The 12,143-nt window shown below is 33.4% G+C and overlaps 1 protein-coding gene and 1 long non-coding RNA gene across 3 annotated transcripts in view; one reads left to right on the top strand and one right to left on the bottom strand.

The window, feature by feature from the left end:
• LOC126892422 (heterogeneous nuclear ribonucleoprotein C) overlaps positions 1-12,143 on the top strand; it is a 2,215,671-nt gene that overhangs the window by 74,441 nt on the left and 2,129,087 nt on the right. The gene's annotated exons all lie outside the window — the stretch shown is intronic.
• LOC126892425 (uncharacterized) lies at positions 2,386-10,105 on the bottom strand. 2 transcript variants are annotated; one of them, XR_007700825.1, is made up of 2 exons: positions 9,724-10,105; positions 2,386-3,325 (listed from the first exon to the last, which is right to left on the bottom strand). It is a non-coding gene; the product is annotated as an uncharacterized LOC126892425 (long non-coding RNA). The 2 variants fall into 2 exon arrangements; XR_007700824.1 differs by lacking the exon at positions 9,724-10,105 and adding an exon at positions 3,831-7,290.

Here is a 12,143-nt window from a genome sequence, read left to right as displayed (position 1 = left end):
GTTTTACCTGTTTTAAATGACTTTTTAATTTTTTGTGAACATCCCTATTACAGTTGAGCTTTAAAATTACCGACCTGTATCCCGAGTATTAGAACTGACACTTTGACAGTTTTAATTTCCTCAAGGGGAGGAAAAGTATGTTAAAAGTATCACTAGGTCAATACAAATCGGTAATTACTGTATAGTGTCGAGTCTTGGACTGCGAATAAAATCGATCTAAATCGCCTTGAGGCTTTCGAGTTGTGGTGTTATAGAAGAATTTTAAGAGTTTCTTGGGTGGAGAAGATTCGAAACTCCACAATACTTGAACGTCTCAGCAAGACTACTGAGATTATAAAAGGCATCAAGAAGAGAAAGCTGAAGCATTTCGGACATGTATAGGTTACTACACAATATTATGCAAGTGAAAATATAAGACAAACGCAGTCCAGGGCAAATAAGCACTTCGTGGTTGATTAAGGGTGACAGTGAATAAAATTAAGATAGCCATGATGGTAACCAACGTTCTGAAAAAACATGGCATATGGAGAAAATGAAAATAGCAGCCCATTCCGAAAAAGAATCCTGCTTACTCCAGTGACGAGAAAATTGCTGGTTGCTGGATCCGCCGTTGATCTGACGTGCTACCTTTTTTTTTCATCTTTAAAGAGGGGGGGTCTGGAATCTTCAAAAGACATCTCAGTTCAGAACACCGCCTGACTGAACTTAGTGCAGGATGTACATTATGACTTAGAGGTACATTAAAAACACTCTCTCGTCGTCGAGGCTACGCCGAATGCCTACATGCTAAACCAGACCCTCCTTTGTCATTCCTCCAGCGCTTCTAAAGCGGAATGGCCGCTGCAAGGTCGACATCGCTTCCGAAGCACTTTACCTTCATTTATCCACAGACTGTAAGCAAGGATGCCCTTCCTTTTCCCCCTTTTTTGGTCCCAAGATTGGGTTTTTGTGTATGTTTTTTTTTTATTTTTTTTATTAGAGCTTCTTTACCACAACTCACCTACTCGCCTCTCATCAAAACTTATTCACTCTACCTTCTACTTACAATATATTTCCCTCTTACCCCTATCGTTTGGTACAGCTGTTTTTCCTCCTCTTCTTTCTTCTTGATCACTACACGGATATAGTTGTGTATACTAGTCCAACCAGATTTATTTTCAGTCATTTTCTCAATCATTTTTCGCACTGTCATAAAATTCACACCTGTCTCTCTTTCCATTCTGTTCCTTTCCATTATCCATCTGTTGCACTCTAGCATCGTATGTGTAACGGTGTCTGGGTGTCCGCAGTATAGACATTCATCAGTGTCAGCCTTTCCAAACCTATAGAGGTAGGCTCTAAAACACCCGTGTCCTGTGAGCACCTGCGTCAGGAAATAATCCAGTCGTCTGTGACCACAGTCCATCCAATCCTTCAAGTAGGTAGCAGAATATTTGTCCACTGTGCCACATGCTCCGTGGATCTGACGTGCTACCTGACGAAGTAAATTATCAGTAGTAATTACACGAGAGCTCTAAATTATCTCTTAATTTAATTTATTAAATTTCTTAAGGTAGGTTATGCAATTTGACTTTGAAGTTTTGCACTTCATTATATTTTATTTATATTGACGATTTATATAATTTTAGTAAATTGTATTTGTTATTATAACTACATAACTACATACTTGTATTTGTTATAAAACTACAAATATCTGGGAACCTGGGTAAATGAAAACAATGACCAGGGTAGAGAAATCAGGACACGCATTGAAATTGCAAGACAAGCATTTATAAAAATGAAAAAGATGTTTGTTAATCGAGACCTTCCTCTGGAGCTGAGGATAAGATGTAACAAAAATAAGAAAACTTCTGTTGGAGTGAAAGTAAAAAGAAAGATATAGGTACTCCAACAGAAGTAAGGAAAAAAAAAAGAATTATGGTAGCTATTCTGAAAATATAACTGAAGGGGATTCAGCAGTGAAGCCGAAGTCGGAAAAAAAATACTACTTTGCAGTAGTACTGAAGAAAGGGGAATTAGAAGGGATAGAAGTAGAAGTGGGAAGAGACAGAGGCAAACTGAATAGAGTTGGCTAGCTATAGATGCAAGAGAGCAACTTGACACTCAAGGATGGATACGGCTCGTTTGCATGCCTGTCGAAGAACAGTAGCTCTATATAGATAGTAATGATGACTAGAAGATGAAATAATAAAATAAGAATAATATACTGAAAATGAATGGAGATGAATAATGACTAAAAACGAACAAAATAAATAAAACTAACTAATCATGGACGCCATGAAAATGATCTTCGATCATTCTCCCAGGTATCTTACACTGCTGTCAAATATTAAATATATTAAACCTGTAATAATGAACATAAAGGAGTAATAAAAATAAATGATATACAAAATAAATAAACATTTATTAAAATGAACTACCAGATTTTTAACAATCTCTGAGTTAAACAAGTTCATATTATGTGACTCTAACATGACAAAAGTTTGCAAAAGTTATGTTCAACCTAAGATAACAACAATGTTACCTGTTACAAAATTACAGGTATAAGTACCTTTCACTAACATATAGGGTACAAAATTACATAAGTCTTCTACCAAATGGTTATAGTACGCCTGCTACGTACAACTAAAGGAAACTGACAAAGATGAAAATACTACAAATAAATAGGCCCAAGCCTCACTAAGGGAAAATACAATAATGAATAAATAAAGTTAAATATACAATTGACTAAAGTAGAAATGAAGTTGAGATAAATACCGACGATGACCTAAATTAACCGAACAAATGGAATAAAGCGAATAACAGTAAATTATTTGGGAAACAAGCTAGTAATATTAAAAAAATAAATTTACCCGAATTACATAAACCAATATCAAAACAATAATAAAGTATTAAAAACCTAATTTTCTCTAGGCTTATTCCTGTGCACAAGAAGTTACCGTAGATACAAAGTTTGGGAACCAAATAATCTAATATACAAATATGTCATATTAAAAAAAAACCAGAGGTAAACTAAATCTGGAAAAAAAAATATAGTGTATTTAACAGATAGTCTGAAATATAAAAAAAAACCAATAGTTACTAAAACACCTCACTAAATGTTCCCAAACGAGGTTGCGGTTGCATCCTAGAAAACGATGCACCAGGATGGTGCGACCCCATGGCTCCTGTAGGCCCAGGTGCCAAGACGAAAATTGAGCTGGAACGCTCCCATAGCTTGCTCCCAAATCGACATACTCCCATGATGACTTGACTGTGGCTGTAGTGGTTTCTCTAGGTGGTCAAATAAGGTCTATGACTTCATGGTAGGGTTTCTCCCAAATGGCTAAAAAACATTCCCAGTTTTATTTCTCATTTTAAACATGAAGTAAAGGGAAGAAGAAATAATTGAGGAACTTTTTAGAAGCAATAGTATAGAAAAACCGACCATTAAAACTGGAACAAAAACCAATCTCAGGTAACCTTGAACTGTTTTGAGTGTGAATAGATGGACAAATGACATTGAAATGATTTATTTGAGGAAATATCTGTAAAAATATATTGAATTTATAAAATATTGGATGTTGAATAATTTAAAACCTACAGAGAAATGGTAATTATTTTCAATATTAATTTGAGGACTTCAAAAATGTTTGGTTATGTAAAACCAAAAACCACATTAATATAAAAGATCGATATAAAGATAATATAAAGATCGAAATAATCTACATCCTTCCCTTAATAGATTGACTAAGAAAGTTTAACAATGGGACTAATATTTTAAATATTCCACAACAAAAAAACACATGACAATGGCTAATTAAAAATTATTACAAAAAAATAAATCTCACCGAATGATTCCTATTAGGCTCCAACGGGAGTTGTCACACACATGTCTCCCTAACTCGACAACCCTTGCTGGTAACTTTTTACTTAACTTTAAATTGCTTGATGTTATAAAATAAGTTGGATGAAATCATCCGCCATTCTATATGGTACCTCTATTCGACACAACAGCCAACAGTCAAGTAAAGAACGAGAGGCGCTTCTCCGCCAAGGTAAACGTCAAACTCTCTCAGAAAACGAAATCATTCTCGATAGGTGGAGTACGTTCCATCACCGAGGTATGACGTCACGTCAGTGGTCCTATACGAGGAATTAGAGAATTTAAATGGGAGAGCGAAGGAAAATAATTATAAAAATAATTAAAGAGTTAAGTTAGTAACGTGACCGTTACAATCCCCTTCTACTCGGGAAAAAAAATTTATCAAAGAAATTTTTTTTTAAACCTCAAAATATTACAAATAAAATTTACACTAGTCTAACAATCCACGTTGATTCGCAAGATTACAACTAAGCAAAAACTAAGGTTCAAGGAAAAATAAATACATATATGACTCAAACTAATGCTAAAATGTTACTATGTTACTCTCTGCTACCAAATATTGACATAATATTGCTTAAAAGTCAAAACAGAACTAAATATTGCACTAAAGTTCATAATAATGCTAAGTGTCGAACTGGGCACCAAACCAAAATTGAACTATCCATGGACATCAGATTTATAAAGGGTATATCCAAGGACGGAACAACCAGGAGAAGGTGTTAGCCAATTCGAACCATCACAAGTAAATATACCAAAGTGAAATTAAAAAAAAAAATCAGTAACTAAAATAAATAAAGAATTGAACATTTTATCCAAAACTGAACTAACAATGGACACCAGATTCATAATAGTATATCCAGAGAAGAACAATCAGGAAGATTTATGGAACAACTCTCACTAATGCCAAATAATACCAATGCTGAACATACCAAAGGAATCCAAAACTCAATAACCAAAATAAATGTGGAATCGGACACTTAATCCAAAGTCGAACTATCAGTGGACACCAGATTCATAAAAGGCATATCCAAAGAAGAACAACCAGGCAAATTTATGGACCAATTCACACCAATACTAAACCACATAAACAGATCAGGTCTACGTACACCCACATCCGGTGATACGAACCTATCCAACCAAATACACAAAATAAATGAAGAATCGGACACTTATCCAGAATCGGACTATCAATGGACACCAGATTTATATAAGAGTATATCCAAAGAAGAACGATCAGGCAAATTTATGGACCAATTCTTACTAATACTAAATAAACTAAATTATTGGATCCAATGGTAACTAATACTGAACAAAATAAATAAATTAGGTCTACATACACCCTCATCCGGTAATATGAACCTATCCAAACTAAGTAATCAAAATAAGTCACAATAAAAACATTACTAACAGACTAAGTAACAGAGATGTAACCTAACTAAATCAAAAGTCAGATCAATACCTAATGTGTATTGACTAAAGTATTCTAGAAAATACATAACTTAATTCGTGCTGGTATTCGCGAACTATAGCATGTCGCTACAACAGATGTATGAGAATAACCAGACTCAGATAAGGTACTAATATAAGAATAAGTAAGAAAGAAAACAGAATGAATGGTGAACTTACAAGGTCTATGGCACTATGATAAATAATAGGAAGAAAAAAAAATATGATAAGTGATAGGGAAAAAAAAATGACGAGAACAAGCACAATTTTAAATAAAACTGCAAATTCATGCGTTCTCACATACGTGGAATTATTCAGGAAATATTCCAGAATCTGAATAGCAAGACTAATGCCTAAGGAAAGAAGTGGGAATATACTCTGATGAACAACTCATTTGTCTAAACACTCCAAATACTGACTTAACAAACCTACTGCGTATAGGGATAGTCAACAACAAACATAATATGAAGTACGAGATAAAATATAAACTAAATACTTCCCTATCAAATTGTAAATATGTAACTGGAATAATTGGACTAATTAGACAAGAATAGTTAGGAACTGATGATGAATAGACATCTGCATACTCTGCCATGAGGACATAGATTACGAAACCGGATAGCAATGGCCAATTGCTGAATTTCGAACCCACGTACTCACTCACTAGCATTAACAGAGTAAGGACAGGCTAGTCCACAAGAAGAAATCAATAAAAGACTTAAGAAATCATACATACTCACATCAACATTCCAATCTAATTCCAGAATCATAGTGTGTAGGATAGAAGGATATAAATTATTATAAAGTGTTTAAGATATTGGAGACAAATGTTAATAGAGTAACCCAATAACAAATTAAAAACCACATCTTTCCAATATGGCAAATTCATAACTAGATATAAAAATAATGTAAAAAAAATAGTAGGTAATCAAATATTCAAAAATAATATAACCTGAGATATGGTAGTGCAACATAGTTCCATAATAATATCCATATTAAACAAGAGTACTTGTATGAGTTCCTATCCAAATATATAAATATATAATACTCAACAACCCTTCTAACTTAGGGGTTAGGTGTGCAAAAACTAGACAAAAATACAAGTGAAGTTCTTATTAATTGTATAATCCTGACAGGATTAGCAATTAATAATATTGACTCATAATAATAATTAAAATGCACCATACCTAATACCAAAAAAAAAATAAACTCATACATAAAGTACTACATAATAATTAAATTAATAAGTAATAAATAAAAGTCATCAAAACTAAGCCAAAGATGAAATCAAGCAATGTATGTAGGTACCTGCATTATCAGATGGAAAAAAAAATAGAATAAAATTTCTAACCATACTAAAGATTGAGCTAAGCTAAAGACAAACAGAAGAAGAGATTAGCTTGAACAACACTGTTAAGGTAATCTTCTTCTGAAGATTGTTCTACAACTTAATAGAAAAATAGTATCAATGTTTCCTAACTAATAAAGAATTTATATTTGAATCTCAACCTAAAGTATCTGATTTATAAAAGCATTAAGTACATTATGGTACCCACACTGATATAATATTATTGTCAAAATTAACAAAACTAGAAGCTGAGATGGATAATGGAACTACTTTACCATACAATAATTATAATTGTTATGTTTAACACTACCAATTAAAGAACATAAATTATGGATGAACATCTGTAATCATCCGAACCATGCGAATTCAACGTATCATGTATAGACGCTAATGTTCTGGACTGATATTGCTTTGTGGTGTGTGCCTGTCTTACCAAACAATCCAAATATCAAAAATAACAAATATAAAATATAATCTAAAGTTTGTAAGACAAAGATACATATGGAGAAAATATTAGCGACACACCAACAAATCAAAATGCCAGCAAAATATATAAATAATCAAATCAATAAGGTAAATAAAATACCTAAATACTGAAAATAATTTCTAGTTAGGTGTAAAATATAACCACCCTAGAAAAAAAAATATATGCATATAGTCAATAATTAATTGTACGTGCAAACATACTACCATTGGTAGAAGGACTAAAAATCCATAATAATAGAACATAATGTCAGTCATGTATACTCATTCTAAATACACAAATAAGTTTCCAATAAAAATACAAAATTCAAACTAAAATATGAGCTGTACCACTAAAACTAAAAATGAGGTATCGAAAATAAACTAATCAAAACCAAAAGCAGTATAAGTCTACCTGTTTAGTATTAATAAAATTTTAAAGACCAAAAATAAATCAGAAGTAACATGTATACAAAGATATCAAAAAGTTAATAATACAAAAATTCCAATAAAATAAAAATGAACTAAAAGAACTACTGTCTTAAAACCATACACGGTTGGCACCACGCATTGGGCAGCCAGTGTAACAAAAATGAAGAAAACTTCTGTTGGAGTGAAAGTAAAAAGCAAGATATACTCCAACAGAGGTAAGGAAAAAAAAGAAATAACTAATGGGACATAGATGTAGAGAGAGAGTGAAGTGACTTCTACGTTGAGAAGCCGCAATAGGAAAAATAAAAAAAAAATACTACTAAAGTGCAGTAGTACTGAAGAAAGGGGAATTAGAAGGGATAGAAGTAGAAGTGGGAAGAGACAGAGGCAAACTGAATAGAGTTGGCTAGCTATAGATGCAAGAGAGCAACTTGACACTCAAGGATGGATACGGCTCGTTTGCATGCCTGTCGAAGAACAGTAGCTCTATATAGATAGTAATGATGACTAGAAGATGAAATAATAAAATAAGAATAATATACTGAAAATGAATGGAGATGAATAATGACTAAAAACGAACAAAATAAATAAAACTAACTAATCATGGGCGCCATGAAAATGATCTTCGATCATTCTCCCAGGTATCTTACACTGCTGTCAAATATTAAATATATTAAACCTGTAATAATGAACATAAAGGAGTAATAAAAATAAATGATATACAAAATAAATAAACATTTATTAAAATGAACTACCAGATTTTTAACAATCTCTGAGTTAAACAAGTTCATATTATGTGACTCTAACATGACAAAAGTTTGCAAAAGTTATGTTCAACCTAAGATAACAACAATGTTACCTGTTACAAAATTACAGGTATAAGTACCTTTCACTAACATATAGGGTACAAAATTACATAAGTCTTCTACCAAATGGTTATAGTACGCCTGCTACGTACAACTAAAGGAAACTGACAAAGATGAAAATACTACAAATAAATAGGCCCAAGCCTCACTAAGGGAAAATACAATAATGAATAAATAAAGTTAAATATACAATTGACTAAAGTAGAAATGAAGTTGAGATAAATACCGACGATGACCTAAATTAACCGAACAAATGGAATAAAGCGAATAACAGTAAATTATTTGGGAAACAAGCTAGTAATATTAAAAAAATAAATTTACCCGAATTACATAAACCAATATCAAAACAATAATAAAGTATTAAAAACCTAATTTTCTCTAGGCTTATTCCTGTGCAGAAGAAGTTACCGTAGATACAAAGTTTGGGAACCAAATAATCTAATATACAAATATGTCATATTAAAAAAAAACCAGAGGTAAACTAAATCTGGAAAAAAAAATATAGTGTATTTAACAGATAGTCTGAAATATAAAAAAAACCAATAGTTACTAAAACACCTCACTAAATGTTCCCAAACGAGGTTGCGGTTGCATCCTAGAAAATGATGCACCAGGATGGTGCGACCCCATGGCTCCTGTAGGCCCAGGTGCCAAGACGAAAATTGAGCTGGAACGCTCCCATAGCTTGCTCCCAAATCGACATACTCCCATGATGACTTGACTGTGGCTGTAGTGGTTTCTCTAGGTGGTCAAATAAGGTCTATGACTTCATGGTAGGGTTTCTCCCAAATGGCTAAAAAACATTCCCAGTTTTATTTCTCATTTTAAACATGAGCAAAAAGTAAAGGGAAGAAGAAATAATTGAGGAACTTTTTAGAAGCAATAGTATAGAAAAACCGACCATTAAAACTGGAACAAAAACCAATCTCAGGTAACCTTGAACTGTTTTGAGTGTGAATAGATGGACAAATGACATTGAAATGATTTATTTGAGGAAATATCTGTAAAAATATATTGAATTTATAAAATATTGGATGTTGAATAATTTAAAACCTACAGAGAAATGGTAATTATTTTCAATATTAATTTGAGGACTTCAAAAATGTTTGGTTATGTAAAACCAAAAACCACATTAATATAAAAGATCGATATAAAGATAATATAAAGATCGAAATAATCTACATCCTTCCCTTAATAGATTGACTAAGAAAGTTTAACAATGGGACTAATATTTTAAATATTCCACAACAAAAAAACACATGACAATGGCTAATTAAAAATTATTACAAAAAAATAAATCTCACCGAATGATTCCTATTAGGCTCCAACGGGAGTTGTCACACACATGTCTCCCTAACTCGACAACCCTTGCTGGTAACTTTTTACTTAACTTTAAATTGCTTGATGTTATAAAATAAGTTGGATGAAATCATCCGCCATTCTATATGGTACCTCTATTCGACACAACAGCCAACAGTCAAGTAAAGAACGAGAGGCGCTTCTCCGCCAAGGTAAACGTCAAACTCTCTCAGAAAACGAAATCATTCTCGATAGGTGGAGTACGTTCCATCACCGAGGTATGACGTCACGTCAGTGGTCCTATACGAGGAATTAGAGAATTTAAATGGGAGAGCGAAGGAAAATAATTATAAAAATAATTAAAGAGTTAAGTTAGTAACGTGACCGTTACAAAGATACTTAAGATGCTACGTGTTTTCGACTTTGTTGTATGGAGTAGAAAGCTGGGCACTAAAAGCAGAAAATATAAAGAAGTTGGAAGCCTTTGTGATGTGGTGCTATAGAAGGATTTTGAAAATACCATGGATCCAACGAGTTACAAATGCAGAAGTGTTAAGAAGGCTTCAAAAGGATTGCGAGGTGATAAAGAACATCAAAACAAGAAAGCTAGAATATGTAGGCCACATTACCAGAGGTGCGAAATATGAGATATTAAGGCTCATAATGCAAGGTAAAATAAAGGGTAAAAGATTTATAGGTAGAAGAAGAACTTCCTCGCTGAGAAACTTAAGAGGGTGGTATAGTTGCAGCTTAGTAGATCTTTTCAGAGCAGTCGCCAATAAGGTACGGATAGCTGTAATGATAGCCAACCTCCGATAGGAGAAGGAACTACAAGAAGAAGAATTTGTTATTGTTTTTATTTATGACTCTTGTAAGCTTTGTCTATACATTTGTCTGTAAAATTTTCCATGACAATAAAGCATATTTCTATTCCATTCTATTCTATCGATTTGTATCACAAGTGACACTTTGATAGTTTTAATTTCACGACCCGAACGGAAGTGAAATTGTGTTCAAAGTGTTACGAGGTCAAAACAAATCGATAATTTAAGAGCTCGAGGAGTAATTCGGTATGATTATTTCATGAATAAAGCTGTCTTTTTTAATCATTTCAACTAATATTTTATTAATATCTTCACCTGAATATTTACTAAACCCGTTTCTTGGTGTTCCCTGTGACAAGTTGCAAAACATTAATTATCATTAATGTCACTGAATGTTCATTTATGCGTAGTAACGAATAGCATCTAACGTAATGCTTGACGAGGGAAAATTATCAAAAATTATCAAAAATTACGGTCGGTCTTGACGGTCCAGTTAGCTGGGGCTCAGTCGATCGACAAGTTTAGTGGATTTGCGATTTGCGGTCGCTGGTTCTAGCCTCAGCTAGGTCATGAAATTTATAAAAGGCCAACGCCGTAGTATAAAACTCAATAGAGTCTACGGCTTGGTCTGGAATAAACTGGCGTCTGATCGACCTATGGAGGAGCGGTACGGGAAGGGATAAGGGCTTCCGGCTTGGTGATACTCCTCCATAGATCCCTACCGAAGGGCGTTGACGCCTAAGAACGGTGTATACATACATCAAAAATTATCGCTGTAGTTTTTATTTCTATAGTCTTCTATTGGTCGAAATCTCTATGAATGAAATAATCACAAAAGCTTACACGAGAGCTCTAAAATTATCGATTTGTATCCCGAGTGACACTTTGACAGTTTCAATTTCAAGACCCAAAGGGGAAATTTTTAAGAGCTCTAGAGTAATTCGGTAAGATTATTAAAACGTTATCGCCAATAAGGCATACCATACAATTCAAACAAATCAAACAAATTTTAATCTAAATAAAAAAAAAAACAAAATATCTGAGTGTCCGGTTAATTTTGCACCCCCAGTGTATTATTTAACATAGACATGCCACAAGAAAATGGTTTCAGAACGTCATTAAGAAGTAATTATCTGCCCCTTGCCGTTTATTTTCTGTAAAATAGTAAACTTGAATAAACTCTAATCGTTTTTCACGATAGGCGAACTTAGCGAGTGTTATAAAACCATAAATATTTCACCCACGAAATCACATTATTAAAAAATCGCTGGAATGCACCCCAGTACCGACCACAATTGCTATATCGGAATTTTTCCGAATGAACTGCGCAACATAACGGATCTGAAGTGGAATGCAGGACCCTAAAAATCAATTCCATATTTCAATGGCAAAATATCAGGTGCGAACACGCATACAATTACCATTTGACAAAAAAATATGCCCCAGGGTCTCAGCAATCTGAACCAATCGCACGGAAATTTGAATTTGTTTACCCATCCGGAAATGTTGCAATGTTTTGGATGGTAATGGACATGGACTGTGCACAACATGGGGGAATAAGTTAAATAAAATGGCTCTTCAAACTCAAAGCCATAAACCAG

The sequence above is a fragment of the Diabrotica virgifera genome, chromosome 9, assembly GCF_917563875.1.
Source record: "Diabrotica virgifera virgifera chromosome 9, PGI_DIABVI_V3a".
Lineage (NCBI taxonomy): Eukaryota > Metazoa > Arthropoda > Insecta > Coleoptera > Chrysomelidae > Diabrotica > Diabrotica virgifera.
This window is presented reverse-complemented; position numbering and strand designations above follow the sequence as displayed.